The following is an 18,845-nucleotide window of genomic DNA, read 5'->3' as shown; positions in this document are numbered from 1 at the left end:
ATCGGATCATCCTACTCACGATTGGGCCTCGCGGCCACGCACGGTGATCGTAAGCTGATCCTAGACAAGGCCTAAAAACCAACACGAGGTTGATCCCCAGAACATCCTGTCTAGGACTAGCAAACGACACCCTACGTGCCGCTGGATCCTCCAACCCTTTGTAAGGCCTAACTATTGCAGATATTAAACTAATCCTTGAAGAACAAGGAGCAACCGTAATAGATCGGATCTACTAAATAATGATCAAGCGGGGTGCCGCCCCCACACCTAAGATAGGTGTGAGGGTGGCTAGATATGCAAGGGTTGCACTACGATAGCATATGATACGAAGAACAATGCTAACCCTAACATATCTAAGATAACTACGTTGCTCGCCATCAAAAAGGCTTCAGTACGAGCAACGCATGAACAACATAAAGCTTCTGCTGCCTAGATCGCAAGATGCGATCTAGGCAGCATGATGCTTACCGGTAGAAACCCTCGAGACGAAGGAGTTGGCGATGCGCCGAGATTGATTTGTTGGTTGAACGTTGGTTGTTGTTTATTCCATAAACCCTAGATACATATTTATAGTCCAGGGGACTTTCTAACTTAGGCGTGCACCTAACCGTGCACGGGTAAAACTCTATCTAAGATACGATCTACTATATTACAGATATATGGGCAATCTAGCCCAACTTTGCATATAAGGCCGATCCACGTATTTCTTCCGTACATAATCTTTAAGCCCATCTTGATCGCGGCCCACCTCTGACATGGTCAAATTCTGGTGATAACACTCACAGACAAGTATTCATGGGGTTTTGATGTAGCAGTCGAATAAAGTACGAGTAAGTAAAGTACGAGAGTAACAATTGCAGCGAGTGGCCCAATCCTTTTTAGCACAAAGGACAAGCCGGTTTTTTTACTTATAATGACCAAACGTTCTCGAGGACACACGGGATTTCAGTCTAGTGCTTTCGCTACATACGGCTAATTAATCTTCATTGTTTTGATAAGTGTTGTGTGGGTGAACCTGTGCTAATGTACCGCCCTTCCTAGGACTAATACATACTTGTGATTATACCCCTTGCAAGCATCCGCAACTACAAGAAAGTAATTAAGATAAATCTAACCACAGCCTTAAACTCTGAGATCCTGCTATCCCTCCTGCATCGATATACCAACGGGGGCTTAGGTTTCTGTCACTCCGGCAACCCCGCAATTGGCAAACGAGTACAAGATGCATTCCCCTAGGCCCATAAAGGTGAAGTGTCGTGTAGTCGATGTTCACACGACACCACTAGAAGAATAACACCACAACTTAAATATCATAACATTGAATATTACTCAACCATACTTCACTACTAACATTTAGACTTCACCCATGTCCTCAAGAACTAAACGAACTACTCACGAGACATCATATGGAACATGATCAGAGGTGATATGATGATGAATAACAATCTGAACATAAACCTTGGTTCAACGGTTTCACTCAATAGCATCAATAACTAGTAGAAATCAATACCGAGAGAGTTTCCCCTATCAAACAATCAAGATCAAACCCAAATTGCTACAGCGGTGACGATGTGAAGCGGTGGAGACGGCGGTGATGGTGATGAAGATGATGATGATGGTGATGGAGATGATGTCCAACTTGATGGCGGTGACGATGGCGTCGATTTCCCCCTCCGGGAGGGAATTTCCCCGGCGGATCTCAGCCCGCCGGAGAGCTCTTTTCTCTCTGGTGTTCTCCGCCCCGCAGAGGCGGCTGTAACTCTTCGTGAGGTACCCTCTGGAGCTTAGGTCTTCGGGACGAAGGAGTTCGCGAAGAAAAGGAGGCGAGAGGGGCTGTGGGCCCCCCTCCTCACAGGGCGGCGCGGCCAGCCCTTGGGCCGCACCGGCCTATGGGGTGGGCCCACCTCGGGTCCCCTCAGCTCCCCCTTCTGGCTCACTTCGTCATCTGGAAAAATAGGATTTTTGGTATAATTTCCGTCAACTGTTGATCTTCCGAAATATTGCATTCTGACGGTGCTTTTTCCAGCAGAATCCTGGCTCCGGTGCTCGATCCTCCAATAATCATGAAACATGCAAAATAGATGAAATAACATAAATATTATGTCCAAATATGAAATATATCAATGAATAACAGCAAATTATGACATAAAATAGTGATGCAAATTGGACGTATCAACTCCCCCAAGCTTAGACTTCGCTTGTCCCCAAGCGAAACTGAACTCGGTAAACAGGACCACATGTTTATGGAGTGAAGAGTCGATAAATAAAATACGGACAAGAAGCATCATATTCATTCACACAAGACATTCTAGTAAACATCTTCCTCATATAACTCAACTTGAAACAAGTATAAGGTAATCACAAATAAAGGTGCATAAGAAATCATAGTTGGTGATGGCAAACTTCGTTCTTGGTCAGAGAACAATTAACAGGTTATATTTATTTTATTGAGCAGCGCTCTCATGTTAAAGTTTATATGGCACAACTTGCATACTCAATCATAATAGTCTCCTCATGATCATTGATAACTTGCAAAGCTATATTCATTCAGATAAAACTTGTACTAAACAAGGAAGAATAAAAGACATGATGAAGCAAATCACAATATAATGGTTTGATCACAACTACTCAAATGCTTGCTTGAGATGGAGGGAAATAGGTTTACTGACTCAACATAAAGTAAAAGACAGGCCCTTCGCAGAGGGAAGCAGGGATTAAATCATGTGCTAGAGCTTTTTCAGTTTTGAAATCATATAAAGAGAATAAAAGTAACATTTTGAGAGGTGTTTGTTGTTGTCAACGACTGGTAGCGGGTACTCTAACCCCCTTGCCAGACAAACCTTCAAAGAGCGGCTCCCATTTAATTTTTATTTTGTGTGGCACTCCTTCCAACCTTTCTTTCACAAACCATGGCTAACCGAATCCTCGGGTGCCTGCCAACAATCTCATACCATGAAGGAGTGCCTTTTTATTTTGGTTTTATTATGATGACACTCCCCCCAACCTTTGCTTACACAAGCCGTGGCTAACCGAATCCTTCGGGTGCCGTCCATCAATCACATACCATGGAGGAGTGTCTATTAGTTTAATTAATTTGGGACTGGGAATCCCATTGCCAGCTCTTTTTGCAAAATTATTGGATAAGCGGATGAAGCCACTAGTCCATTGGTGAAAGTTGCCCAACAAGATTGAAAGATAAAACACCACATACTTCCTCATGAGCTATAAAACATTGACACAAATAAGAGATAGTAGATTTTGAATTGTTTAAGGTAGCACACGAAGTATTTACTTGGAATGGCAGGAAATACCATGTAGTAGGCAGTTATGGTGGACACAAATGGCATAGGTTTGGGTTTAGGTTTGGATGCACGAGAAGTATTCCCTCTCAGTACAGGTCTTTGGCTAGCAAGGTTAATTAGCAAGCATAAGAGTCGAGGGAAACAAACAAATATACTTGTGATAGAAATAATCATGCATCTTCCTTGTAAGCACAAACAATTTTAACTTCAGAATAATAAGCTATGAGCTAACAAGAAAGAAAGACAATGAAACAACTACATGTATTTCTCTTTTCTACTTAAACCTCAAAGTGTTGTTGCTATTGACCAATGCTAAGTTTGCCAAAACCAAATAGATTTATTCAATGCTCCCAAAGTGATACCAATACTAATAACAAGATCAATCATATAATAAGGATTGCAAACTAAAATAAGTTGGGCAATATGTAAATGATAAGACTTCTCATTAATATTCCATAACGATAACTCACACCAAGGGATACATAGACAACCAACTAAAGGAGAGATACTTCCAAACTGCAACCCATCTTATATGATAACTTCCCTACTCATGATATGACACTACTTGACAGTAAAAGTAAAAAGGTAGTGATGATGTGATACCGCGGCACTCCCCCAAGCTTGGAACAAACCAAGGGGATGCCAATACCGCTGAAGAATTACTCCTTCGGCGATGGTGGTGATGAATTCCCGTCATCAGACTTCCAAGGAAGAGGCTCTCCATCAACAAACGACATCTTGGTCTCGGGAATCCTGAAACTAGCAGCATGGCTTATGTGTTTAAACCTGATTTCATACTCACAGTTCTGATTCTGAACGTCATAGAGTTGAGCTTGGAGTTTGTTGGTGGTGTCGTGAAGTGGGAAGATGTCACCCCATAGCTTTGCAGTTTCCTTCTCGTGTTCAGCAATGAGTTCAGACACAATCTTGTGGAAGATATCCACCTCACGCTCAGCCATCTTCTTGTATTTGAAGACCTCCTGTTCTAGCTTCTCCATCCTGTCTTCCAAGCTTCCTTCTCCTTTAGGACCCTAGACATCCTTGATCTGCAGTTCTCCCTCAACGAGCAGCAACTCCTTGGGGTGCATCCTCAGCTCCTCCATGTACAAGTTGTCAACGTCCTTGCAGGAACTGTCCTTCGGAATTTCCGACGAGGACATGATGGCTCTAGATCCGAAGCAAATCCTGGCAAAAACAGCTCGAAACAAAACACGTCGAGAAAACGATATACGGACCTCCAGGGGTCCGGGGGATTATATAGCAAAAAATTTCACGACAAAAGGAAAGTGCCAGGTCGAACCAGAGTCGGAAAGGGGCGACGAGGCGGCCAGCTCATAGGGCGGCGCGGCCTGGCTGGGGCCCGCGCTGGCCTATGAGGGCACGCCCTCGTGCGTCTCCTCTACTCCGTTTCGATCTCGTAATTTTTCATATTTTCCAAAAACAGCAAAAACATTGTTCGGAAAGTAAATCGCGAACTTTTCATTACCAGTACTGTTACCTATTCAAAGTCGAGTTCTGGCGGACTGTCAGTTTGTCCTTTGATGAAGGCCTCCGGTGTTTCCACTCGAATAATATCAACATCTACATTGTAAGAATCACCTGAGATATAATGCTTGAGTCTTTGTCCATTCACTACTTGTGTAGCATTGCCTTGGAGAGAGCTAATTTTAATTGCTCCTGAACGATACACCTCCTCAACAACATATGGTCCTTCCCATTTCGAGAGTAATTTCCCTGCAAAGAATCTGAGACGAGACCGATACAATAGGACTTTATCCCCAATGTTAAATTCTCTTTTGATAATCCTTCTATCATGCCATTTTTTAACTTTCTCTTTAAAGAGTTTAGCATTTTCATAAGCTTCACTTCTCCATTCATCTAAAGAACTCAATTGCAACAACCTTTTATTACCAGCAAGTTTAGGATCTTTATTTAATTCTCTAACTGCCCAATAAGCTTTGTGCTCTAGTTCTAAAGGTAAATGACAAGCTTTTCCATAAACCATTTTATAAGGTGATATTCCCATGGGATTTTTATAGGCAGTTCTATAAGCCATAGTGCATCCTTCAATTTACTAGCCCAATTCTTTCTAGTTTTATTAACAGTCTTTTCCAAGATAGATTTAATCTCTCTATTTGATAATTCTACTTGTCCGCTAGTTTGAGGATGATAAGCGGAAGCAATTCTATGATTAATACCATATTTAGCAAGAGTTTTTCTAAAACCACCATGAATAAAATGAGAACCTCCATCAGTCATAATATACCTAGGAACTCCAAATCTAGGAAAAATAATATCTAAAAGCATTCTTAAAGAGGTCTCACCATCAGCACTTTTTGTAGGTATGACTTCCACCCATTTAGTAACATAATCAACAGCAACAAGTATATGAGTGTTACCTTCTGAAGAGGGAAAAGGTCCCATGAAGTCAAATCCCCAACAATCGAACGGTTCAATAACAAGAGTATAATTCATAGGCATTTCATTGCGTCTGGAGATATTACCAACCCTTTGACATTCATCACAAGATAAAATAAATTTTCTCGCATCTTTGAAGAGAGTCGGCCAATAAAAACCTGATTGTAGAACCTTTTGCGCGGTTCTATCTCCGGCGTGATGTCCTCCATAAGCACTACCATGACATTTACTTAATATCTCTTGCTGTTCATATTCGGGAACACATCTTCGCAGAATACCATCCACTCCTTCTTTATATAAGTGTGGGTCATCCCAGAAATAATGCCTCAAGTCATAAAAGAATTTCCTCCTTTGCTAGGCTGAAAAGGTTGGAGGCAAGTACTTGGAAACAATAAAGTTAGCATAATCAGCATACCAAGGACTGTCTCGCGAGCTCACCTTTATTACAGCCAATTGTTCATTTGGAAAACTATCATTAACAGGAACAGGATCATAAGCAATATTTTCCAATCTAGACAAATTATCAGCAACAGGATTATCAACACCTTTCCTATCTACAATATGTAAATCAAATTCTTGCAACAGAAGTACCCATCTAATAAGCCTTGGCTTAGCATCTTTCTTTTGCATAAGGTATCTGATTGCAGCATGATCAGTATGTATAGTAACTTTTGAATCAACAATATAAGATCTAAACTTATCACAAGCAAAGACTACAGCTAACAATTCTTTTTCAGTAGTAGCATAATTTCTCTGAGCAGCATCAAGAGTTTTACTAGCATAATGAATAACATTCAGTTTTTTGTTTACTCGCTGTCCAAGAACAGCGCCTACAGCAAAATCACTAGCATCACACATAATTTCAAATGGTAAGTTCCAATCAGGAGGTTCAACTATAGGAGCAGTTGTGAAGGCTTTCTTTAGAGTTTCAAAAGCTTCCTTACAATCATCATCAAAAACAAAAGGTACATCTTTTTGAAGAAGATTAGTAAGAGGCTTTGAAATTTTGGAGAAATCTTTAATAAACCTCCTATAAAACCCAGCATGACCAAGAACACTACGAATACCTTTAACATCCCTAGGATAGGGCATCTTCTCAATCGCTTCAACTTTAGCTCTATCAACTTCAATAACTCTCTCGGAAATTTTATGTCCCAATACAATTCCTTCATTAACCATAAAGTGGCATTTCTCCCAATTAAGAACAAGGTTAGTTTCTTCACATCTCTGCAAAACTTTATCAAGGTTCCGCAAGCAATTATCAAAAGAATTCCCATAGACAGAAAAATCGTCCATGAATACCTCTACAATACTCTCGCAAATGCCATGAAAAATAGCAGACATGCATCTTTGAAAAGTAGCAGGAGCATTACATAAACCAAAAGGCATACGTCTATAAGCATAAGTTCCATAAGGACAAGTGAAAGTGGTTTTCTCTTGATCCTTAGTTTTAACAGCAATTTGTGAAAACCCAGTATAACCATCAAGAAAACAAAAATGAGTATTTTTAGATAACCTTTCTAACATTTGATCAATAAAAGGCAAAGGGCATTGATCTTTTTTAGTAACTTTATTAACTTTTTGATAATCAATGCACATTCTATACCCAACAACTACTCTTTGAGGTATGAGCTCATCATTATCATTAGGCACAACAGTCATTCCTCCTTTCTTAGGAACACAATGCACAGGACTAACCCATCTACTATCAGCAATACGATATATAATACCAGCTTCAACAAGTCTTAATACCTCATTTCTTACCACATCCTTCATCTTAGGAATTAGACGACGCTGAGGTTCAACAACAGGCTTCGCATCATCTTCCATATTAATGGCGTGTTGGCAAATAGAGGGAGAAATCCCCTTCAAGTCATCAAGAGTGTAGCCAATAGCTCCTCGGTGCTTCTTCAGTATTTCCAATAACCTTTCTTCTTCAAACTCTGAAAGCTTAGAACTAATAATAACAGGATATATTTTCTTATCGTCAATATGAGCATATTTAAGATTATCAGGCAAAGGTTTTAAATCAAAGACAGGATCTTCCTTTGGTGGCGGTGTTGTACCCAGATCTTCCACCGGTAAATCATGCTTAAGAATAGGTTGGCGAAGAAAAATTTCATCAAGCTCATCTCTTTCTTTCCTAAAAACTTCACTCTCGCTATTCTCCAAATGTTGCTGCAAGGGATTATTAGGAGGAAGAACAATAGATGCACATTGTTCAACTTTAAAATCATTGTTAGGCAAATCAGCTTTATAAGGAATTTTGGTAAATTTAGAGAAGTTAAACTCATAAGATTCACCAGCAAATTTAGTCAAAATTTTCTCTTTCTTGCAATCTATAATAGCTCCACAAGTATTTAGAAAAAGGTCTACCAAAAATGATAGGACAATATTCACTAGCAGCAGAACCAAGCACCAAAAAGTCAGCAGGATATTTAATCTTACCACATAGAACTTCCACATCTCGAACAATACCAATTGGAGAAATAGTTTCTCTATTAGCCAGCTGAATAACCACATCAATATCTTCAAGTTCACAAGAACCAATTTCGTGCATAATCTCCGTGTAAAGCTCATAAGGAATAGCACTAATACTTGCACCCATATCACATAAACCATAATAACTATGATCACCAATTCTAACAAATAGCATAGGAACACTAGCTTGTTTAGATTTATTAGGATGTGAAACAATATTGGAAGCATCTTCACAGAAAATAATATGACCATCCTCCACATTTTCAGTCACAAGATCTTTAACTATTGCAACAGCAGGTTCAACTTTTATTTGTTCTTCAGGTTCTATAGGTTTCTTTTCACTTTTATGAACCGCACTATTTATAACAGAGTACTCCTTCATTTTAGTAGGGAAAGGAGTTTTTTCAATATAAGCTTCAGGAATAACATGACCAACAGTTTCAACTACAACGCATTTATTAATAGATGAATCAATTTTATCTTTATACGGTTCATGATACTTATCAAAATTCTTCTTAGGCAATTCATAATGAGAGGCAAAAGCTTTATAAAGGTTTGCAGCAACTTGAGAATCAAGACCATAAGTAGCACTCATATTACGAAATTTATCAGTATCCATAAAAGCTTCAATGCATTTATAATCATAATTTATACCTGATTCTCTATCTTTGTCGTTCTCCCATCCTTCAGTGTTTTCCTGGATCCGATTGAGAAGGTCCCTTTTAAACTCTTCTTTGTTGCGCGTGAATGATCCAGAACAAGAAGTATCCAGCAAGGTCTTGTCTTCAAAAGAAAGTCTTGCATAGAAATTATCAATAATAATATTACCAGGAAGCTCATGAATGGGGCATTTGAGCATTAAAGACTTCAATCTCCCCCAAGCTTGGGCAATACTCTCTCCATCATGAGGCCAAAAATTATATATGCGATTCTGATCCTTGTGAATTTCACTTGGAGGATAGAACTTAGAATAAAACCGGGGCACAATATCATTCCATTCAAGAGAATCCCCATTATCCAGTAATTTATACCAATGCGCCGCTTTACCAGATAGCGATATAGAGAATAGTTTCTTCCTCACTTCATCCATAGCAATACCTGCACACTTGAATAAACCGCATAATTCATGCAAGAACAGTAAATGATCTCCAGGGTGGACAGTTCCATCCCCTGTATCACGGTTATCCACTACGCGTTCAATAATTTTCATAGGTATTTTGTATGGTATCTCTTCCTTACCTGGCGCCTCATCCACTACCTTTGCAGTAGTAGCAGATTTTCCAAATAAACATTCAAAAGGAGATCTCTCCATAATGAATTATGGCAGCAGGTAGAAATAAAATCAGCACAAACAGTAGAAGTTTCCCTTACCAATTCCACTTACCAATAGCGCTTCACTCCCCGGCAACAGCGCCAGAAAATAGTCTTGATGACCCACAAGTATAGGGGGTGTATCGTAGTATCTTCGATAAGTAAGAATGTCGATCCCAACGAGGAGCAGAAGGTGTTGACAAGCAGTTTCGATGAAGGATTCACTGTAAATGCTCACAGACAAGTATTCAGGGGGTTTTGATGTAGCAGTCGAATAAAGTATGAGTAAGTAAAGTACGAGAGTAACAATTGCAGCGCGTGGCCCAATCCTTTTTAGCACAAAGGACAAGCCAGTTTGTTTACTTATAATGACCAAACATTCTCGAGGACACACGGGATTTCAGTCTAGTGCTTTCGCTACATACGGCTAATTAATCTTCATTGTTTTGATAAGTGTTGTGTGGGTGAACCTGTGCTAATGTACCACCCTTCCTAGGACTAATACATACTTGTGATTATACCCCTTGCAAGCATCCGCAACTACAAGAAAGTAATTAAGATAAATCTAACCACAACCTTAAACTCTGAGATCCTGCTATCCCTCCTGCATCGATATACCAACGGGGGCTTAGGTTTCTGTCACTCCGGCAACCCCGCAATTGGCAAACGAGTACAAGATGCATTCCCCTAGGCCCATAAAGGTGAAGTGTCGTGTAGTCGACATTCACACGACACCACTAGAAGAATAACACCACAACTTAAATATCATAACATTGAATATTACTCAACCATACTTCACTACTAACATTTAGACTTCACCCATGTCCTCAAGAACTAAACGAACTACTCACGAGACATCATATGGAACATGATCAGAGGTGATATGATGATGAATAACAATCTGAACATAAACCTTGGTTCAACGGTTTCACTCAATAGCATCAATAACTAGTAGAAATCAATACCGGGAGAGTTTCCCCTATCAAACAATCAAGATCAAACCCAAATTGCTACAGCGGTGATGATGTGCAGCGGTGGAGACGGCGGTGATGATGATGAAGATGATGATGATTGTGATGGAGATGATGTCCAACTTGATGGCGGTGACGATGGCGTCGATTTCCCCCTCCGGGAGGGAATTTCCCCGGCGGATCTCAGCCCGCCGGAGAGCTCTTTTCTCTCTGGTGTTCTCCGCCCCGCAGAGGCGGCTGTAACTCTTCGTGAGTACCCTCTGGAGCTTAGGTCTTCGGGACGAAGGAGTTCGCGAAGAAAAGGAGGCGAGAGGGGCTGTGGGCCCCCCTCCTCACAGGGCGGCGCGGCCAGCCCTTGGGCCGCGCCGGCCTATGGGGTGGGCCCACCTCGGGCCCCCTCAGCTCCCCCTTCTGGCTCACTTCGTCATCTGGAAAAATAGGATTTTTGGTATAATTTCCGTCAACTGTTGATCTTCCGAAATATTGCATTCTGACGGTGCTTTTTCCAGCAGAATCCTGGCTCCGGTGCTCGATCCTCCAAAAATCATGAAACATGCAAAATAGATGAAATAACATAAGTATTATGTCCAAATATGAAATATATCAATGAATAACAGCAAATTATGACATAAAATAGTGATGCAAATTGGACGTATCAACGACAACATCAAAAGAAACAGTAAAAAAAAGATAGGGCATTCTACTAGACCTCCGGCTTCGATGAGCTAGGAGTAGGAGTCGGCTTGCATCCAAGATAGGCAAGGATCTTCTTTGAGTTAGGCTTTGCAGCCCTGATCAGTGATTGCCACTTCGTGGTCTCCATCTCCTTTGTGTCGCCAACTTTGGTCCAGTCGATGCTTTGTTGGCTGTCAGCAACCAGGGCAATAGTGCTTTCAACGGCAATCTTCTTATTTTCTTGGCGAAGTTTAAGTCCAAGATCTTCTGGGGGATTGAAGCACTTGGCAAGAGCAAGAAAAGTTGCGGGTTCCTTTTTCTTCGGGAAGAAGTAAGGGTAGAGCCGCGACAATCCTTCCCTAGCCTCAGTAAGGCCTTCGCGTGCTTCATCTCCGTGAAACTCAAGGAAAGAAAGTGCGTCAAGAAGGGGATCATTATCGGGATCTTCAAGTTCATATTCTTGAGACGTTTTCCCTGTCGAGACAAAAATTTATTGATCAACCAATGAGTAAAGAAAAGCAAGTCCAAGGAATGCAAAATAGCTCGGGCACTTACTGACAAAGCGACGGCTTTGCGATTTCAAGCGCTTAATAATTGCTTTTTCATGAGCAGACTGTTCGGTTATATGCTCGCTCAAAGAAGTTTCAGCGTCATGAAGCCTTTTTCGGAGGTCTTCGACAGAGGCATCATCTGCTTCAGCCTTCTTACGAGCTGATTCGCTTTGCTCTAATTTAATTGCAAGAGCGTCAGCGCGCTTGTTGGCTTCGGCAAGATTTTCTGGAGAAAACAAACAACGGTAAAATGCCACGACAAACATACTAAAGGAGTATGCAGCAAAGAGGGAAAGGGAAAAACAGTACCTTCCAGTTTATTCGCATGATCACGGTACCCGATGAATTGGGTACCGAGGCGAATAAATGATTGCATCACGGGCTGGAGAGCAAACCAACGGAAAAAAGAAGTCAATATAGAAGGTGAAAATTAGACAGCAATTAAAATAAAATAGAGGGAAGAGGCAAATATTGACAAACGTCGAGACGAAAAGGAAGAGGAGAAATACTTACGTCATCCAGTGAAGGAGTCGCGGACGTATTGGCCACCAGGACAGGGTCCGTGGATAGTTCTGTCCTAGCCCTCTTCGGTGAAGAGGCTCAGGGGCTTGCAACTGGTGTTGGATGCTTTGCATCTTGAGGAGGAGGCGAAGATTCTTCTCCTTCAACGTGCGCTTCAGAAACAACTAAAGTATGTGACATACTCGTTCGAGCAGTCGCATCAATAGCTCGCGCCTCCTCTTCGTCACCACTACAGTAAAATGGCGACAGTATAAGAAGCAAGATAGACACAAAATGTTAAGAGCAAAAACAGTGAGAAGCAAGGGTTAACTTACGAGCTGACGAGGGCATCGAGGTATGGATCGAAAGCTGCCTTCAGATTTGAAGGAGCAGCTTCTTCGGCTTTGGAGGTGCCGGAGTCTTCGACGTCGTCCCTTTTCCTTTTGTTCCTTGGAGAAACAGCAGGAGGAAGGGAGTGTGCTGAGGCAGTGGCCTCAGAATCAGCATCTTTTTCGGAGGATACCGCAGATTTTCGGGAACCCGCGGCTTCACTCTCAGGGCGAGAAGCACCCTGGTTGTCATCGGTGACAACGGCCCATTCTTCGACTTCTCCACCTTCAGGAAGGGGAGGAAGAGAAACAAGATCTGGGGGGGGGATGTCAACAAAAGAGTTATGCAAAGGATGACAAACAAAAATGAGCAAGTCGAAAAATAGTCTACACAAAGGTTACCTTGGGGAGCGCATTGGTGGCGCTATATGGTTTTACGCGACAAGAAGAGGGGACAACATCTTTCTTGTTGAGGGAGGAGATTTTTCGGACAGGTTTTTCTAAGTCCTTGACCAGCAAATCCACCGATAGGCGATCCACATCCTTGTCGCGAGCATACTTCCAAAGGGGATTTTTGCGAGCTTGCAGAGGCTGCACTCTGATCCTAAGGAAATATGCCGTGATTTGGATACCCGACAGTTCTTGACCGCGGGTACTTTGAAGCTCGTGGATGCGAGTCATCAGTGCCTCTGTCGCCATTTTTTCTTCGTCGGTAGCCTCTGCATCCCAGGACCGACGGCGATAGATTTTTTCGGCACCATCAAAAGGAGGAATGTTGTCTTCGATAGACCCATGATTCTCCTCGTGGATATACAACCACTTTTTGCGCCACCCTTGAACTGAGTCAGGGAATTTGACTTCGAAGTATTCGACATCAGGGCGAACGCAGATAACAACGCCGCCTATGTTATAGGCGACATTGGCAGAGCCATTACGGCGACACAAAAAGATGTGTTTCCATAACGCCCAGTTAGGCTGGACGCTGAGGAAGGATTCGCAAAGAGTGATGAAGATGGAAATATGGAGGATAGAGTTGGGAGTGAGATGATGAAGTTGCAATCCGTAAACGTAAAGCAACCCCCGAAGAAAATTATGAATGGGGGCAGAGAGGCCACGGATGAGATGATCAACAAAACTAACCCAATACTCCATTGGAGGGGTTGGGTAGCTCTCTTCGCTGGGGAAGCGTAGCGCGTCTGGCTTCTTGCTGATTCTCAGTTTCTTCAGCAGGTTAATGTCTTGGGCAGAGATTTTGGATCTCTCCCACTCAGCGCTCCCCAGATCTGCGGAAGCCATCTTCGATTCAGGAGTGCTGTGCCTGGTCAATCTGCGCGGTGGCATCAACAATGGCGCAGGAGTACAACGTGAGAGCGGTTGAGCTCAAGGAGCTATGGGGCGCAAGAGGAGATTTTCGCAGAGGAGAGTAGAGGAGCGGCGCGAGCGAAAGGGCGGAAGGAAGAAGATGAAGACCTTAAATAGAGGTGCGGCGAATCGGCGCACCGTTGGATGGAAAAAGTGTGAGGCAGATGGTGCACACGTGGAGCAGGGGTAAAAAAGTAATTTCGGCATACAAGAGTTACAGTGCGTGCGCCAGGAAAAGCGGAGAATGTGTATCCCCCACTTGCACGACGTGTCAAACTGATGAAGTTTCTGGGCCCGCAAGATAGATAGAGAAAATTAGTCGTGGCTATCATCAGCAATTATGTCATTTGGATAAAGGAAAAACTCGGCTATGCAACTTCGTGAAGAGGAAGACAGTAGAAGAATATTGATTATTTCGAGAGCCTTTGATCAAATACAAGTTTTTGATCAAATGCTCGGGGGCTACTTTGGAAATATGAAAAAATTCGAGAAAAGAAAAAATAGAAACGGCATGAGCCTATGATCAAATACAAATATTTGCTCATAGCCTCGGGGGCTACTCCCATCGGGAGCGCTGTTCGTGCACCCGAGAGATTTGAAAAATTATGCGACAGGTGAAAAATATAGCGACATAAGGCGTGGAGCCTACACCCAAGCACAAGTCCTTGGTCATAGCCTCGGGGGCTACTCCCATCGGGAGCGCTGTTCGCGCACCCGAGAGATTTGAAAAATTATGCGACAGGTGAAAAATATAGCGACATATGGCGTGGAGCCTACACCCAAGCACAAGTCCTTGGTTGTAGCCTCGGGGGCTACTCCCATCGGGAACGCTGTTCGCGTGCCCGATGAAATTATAAAAAAAAGAGAAAAAAAAGAAGAAAAAGTGAGCATATTTCGAGTTATATACATAACTCTACATATACTCCCATCGGGAGAGAAATATAAGTCATCCGTTGACTCAATAAAATGTGCTATTCCAACAGCCGAAAAAGCACTCGACAATATATTCTCAGAACGCCAAAGTTGCGAACAATTTCTGAATGCCGCAAAACTTTGCGAAGGTAAGACCCCGGATCCGTTCTGTGTGGCGAGGCGCCGTCTGTGACGTCGGTTTGCTACTTTTATCCGTATCAACAGATACGAAGAAAAATCCTAACGGACGCGTTAGGTACTCGATAAATATGATTGGGATTCGACAGAATGGTAAGACCTTAAGCGGCACCTGTTGAAGTTTACACCAGTATCCCAAGATCATGTCCAGGGGCGTGATCTTGAAGTAGGTTTTTGCGGATTGCCGCTAGAGCAGTTAACTAGTACCTGATCCGTCAGATGAACTAGCCCCAAATATCATTATCCCTGTACAATATAGAAATTTGTATGCGAAAATATATGATAAAGTTTAGAGTTTTGAATAAAAATAAAGGTGGAGATTTTCCCTGACTCTACGATTCAAGCAAAATCTCGGGGGCTACTGACATAGGCATCCCCAATGGGCCTGCCGAAGATGGTACCCGGGGTTTATTGAAGGCCCACGACCCGAAGGATAAGAAGAATTCGGAAGCCCAACTTATTAGTTAAGGAAAGCTAGAGTTGTATTAGAAAAGAACACTTGTAATATTACGGGAGGAGTTGGAAACCTTCCCGAACTCTGTAACTTGTACATCAAGAATCCCTCGGCTCCGCCTCCTATATAAGGGGGAGTCGAGGGACAAAGAAAGCATCGAATCATTGTCTCATAAACCCTAGTTTTCATATCGTCGAGTACTTTTCGGCTGAAACCTTCGAGATCTACTTGCCCTCTACTTCTAACTAAACCCTAGTCTACAACCCGTAGGCATTGACAAGTTAATACCTTGTCACCTGTAGACACCCTTGGCGAAGTAGGAGACGTACTGGCCGACCTGCAGCCTCCGCAGCACCTGGCGAGTCTTGATGTCATGGTGCTCGTCGTCGCTGCCGACGTCGCTGCCAGACAGCTGATCCATATCAAACGGGAACTATTAGTGAATGAGTTGCAACGATGACTAACGTGCATGATAACAAAGTTAGGAAAAACAGAGGCAGCCTCAGTTAGAGTGGACACGATTATATGTCTACAGGGACGGTGTAAGCGAACCAAAGCTCATGCACAACAGATTTGTACACAGAAATGGTTCGCTGAACCCTCCCTGTAAAAATCTGTGCCCACCGATTCATCATAGGCAAAGAAATAGATTCCAGATCTGAACTTGAACACATTCCAGATTATTTGCAAAATTAAACGGTTGATATCTTTTGATTCGTGCATAAAATAACTGATTGAGATCCTATGATTACTTGCATAAATTAACTGACTGAGATCCCATTATTACTTGCATAGATTAACCGAACGGCCGAACCCCAAATCTTAAATGAAATCAAGGAGGGATCAAAGCAAAATGGAATAAAATCGTCGCAAATATTAGCTGAATACTCATCCATCCACAGATCCATCTACACTAGCAAAAATAGGGTTCAAAAAGGAATGGGGAACAAAAAAGGAAGCAAACCATAGTTACCTCGTTCCATGGGTCCTCCATGGAGGTGTCGTAGGGGTTCGGGGGCGGGACGTACGGCACCTCCTCGTAGGGGTCCCATCCCGGCGGGATCTGAGCGCCACCGGCGGCAGCAGCCTCTGATGCACCGGCGGAGGACGCGGCAACGCCCGTTGAGGGTACGGCGGCGACGTCCGTTGAGGGGACGGCGTCGAAGAGGGAGGCGTCGCGCTTGGAGCCGACGGCGCCATGGTCGATGGGATTGGCATTCTCCTTGTCCATCTCGCCGGCAGAGGAGAGGGAGAGGGAGAGGGTTTTTTTGCTTTGGAGAAGATGATGGGACGTGAGAGAGGCGGCGTTGCGTAGGCGAGTGAGAGTGACAGAGATAGTGGGAGGAGGCGTCTATAAAGGCAAGGGGTGGTTAATGCGACCCGCGACCTACGCGTCCACCGCTGCACGTCTGCACATCTTGGACTTCTGCAATGCGACACGCGTCCACGATTGCACGTCTTCGACTTCTGCACCGCGACCGGCGTCTACGCGTCAACAATTGCACGTCTTCCATTTCTGCACCGCAACGCGCGTCCTCGAGTCTAACCCTGAAAATTTAGATATACTCAGGTATAACCTCGAGTATTATACTAGCATTTTTTGTGTGCTCAGTTTTCCCCTTGAGTGCTAATACTGGCTAGTGCAATATGCTCAGTTTTACCCTCAAGTAGCCGGTCAACAGACAGTCAACAAATGGGATTAACTAGTTAAATGAGTCATTTAATGTGCAAAAAATTCCGAAAAATAGTGGCACATACTCATGGAGTCTTTACCACAAATTGCGAGTTCTCAAAACATAGATAAGTCATAGATAAATCAAGTTTTACCACAAATTGCCACTTCTCAAAGGCCTTCTCAAATCACCTAGTAGCTATGAAGGTGCATGGTTTTCCACAATAAGCCCTTTCCAAAACAGCTTTCCCCAAAACATACTTTGTCTAAATGAGGCCACAATTCTCACACTAATTATATTTGTATTGCAAATAGTTTGAGATAGGCCAAGATGGGTTTTATTGTACAAAACACGCATTTTCCATTTTTTAAATCTCATATTTGAATCCCTTAGTCTATTTATTACATAGGTGCCCTTGGTTTCTTGATACTACTCAGTTTTGCCCTCTCCCTCCACAAATTCTCTCACACGTGCAACATTGCCCTGATTGGTCTAGCCCATGTCACGCGGATCGTGCCCGCCGACCGTTGATCGTATGATCTAACGGGCAGGATAACCCCTCTCTCTCTCTCTGTCGGCGGTTACCTTCCACTCTCTAAGTATGCTAAAGGGCGGTTTTCTGTATTCATTTTCACGCGCTAAAAATTATAAACTCTTTAGGCATTACTTTTCACGCAAAAAATGATAAACCATCACCGATTTGTTGTTGCCATTAATTTTCACGCAAAAAATAATAAACCATCACCGATTTGTTGTAGCCATTAATTTTCACGAAAAAAATTGATAAACCATCACCGATTTGTTGTAGCCATTAATTTTCACGCAAAAATGATAAACCATCACCGATTTGTTGTAGCCATTAATTTTCACGAAAAAATGATAAACCATCACCGATTTGTTGTATCCATTACTTTTCACGCAAAAAATGATAAACCATCACCGATTTCTTGTAGCCATTACTATTCACGGTAAAAATGATAAACGAACCAATCTATCTATCTATGTATTTGAAGTTTGGAAGGGTTCACCATCTAGTTATGTTAACTTTTGAGGTTTTGACCTGAAAACAAATGGGTATTATAAAGGGAAATAAAAGTTCAAAAAATGTAAAAACGAAACAATCTACCTATCTTTGTATAGAAGATCGTTTGTATGATTTTTGAGGTTATTTAGAGAAAGTAGAAAAAAATCCCTTTTGAGAAGGTCGAAAAAACCTAACTTGTTACAAAAGCTGGTTTCAGTGAGACCTAACCAAATTTGGCATACATTATGCCATATCTATAACAACAAGGAATATCTAAAAGGGAAAGTTTCACAAAATTTGAAATTTATGGCGAAAATGATGCCATACATGATGCTGTTTTTCGAGGTTTTGACCTGAAAATCAATTGGATATTATAAAGGGAAATAAAAAGTTCGAAAAATATAAAAACGAAACAATCTATCTATCTATGTATAGAAGATCAGCTGTATGAAATTTGAGGTCATTTAGAGAAGGTAGAATAAATCACCTTGTTAGAAAAGCTGGTTTCAGTGAGACGAAACGGCATGCGTTTAAGCAAAGTGATTTTTTCGAACATCTCCAAATGACCCCAAATTTGCCATACATGATGCCATACGTGTAACAACAAGTAACCCTATCTAAAAAGTGTCAAAAAAGTTTGCCCAACCGTATAGCTCTATCAAAAAGAACCTCACCATGGTGCT

Source organism: Lolium perenne, chromosome 2 (assembly GCF_019359855.2).
Source record: "Lolium perenne isolate Kyuss_39 chromosome 2, Kyuss_2.0, whole genome shotgun sequence".
Classification (NCBI taxonomy): domain Eukaryota; kingdom Viridiplantae; phylum Streptophyta; class Magnoliopsida; order Poales; family Poaceae; genus Lolium; species Lolium perenne.
Note: the sequence above shows the minus strand (reverse complement) of the source record.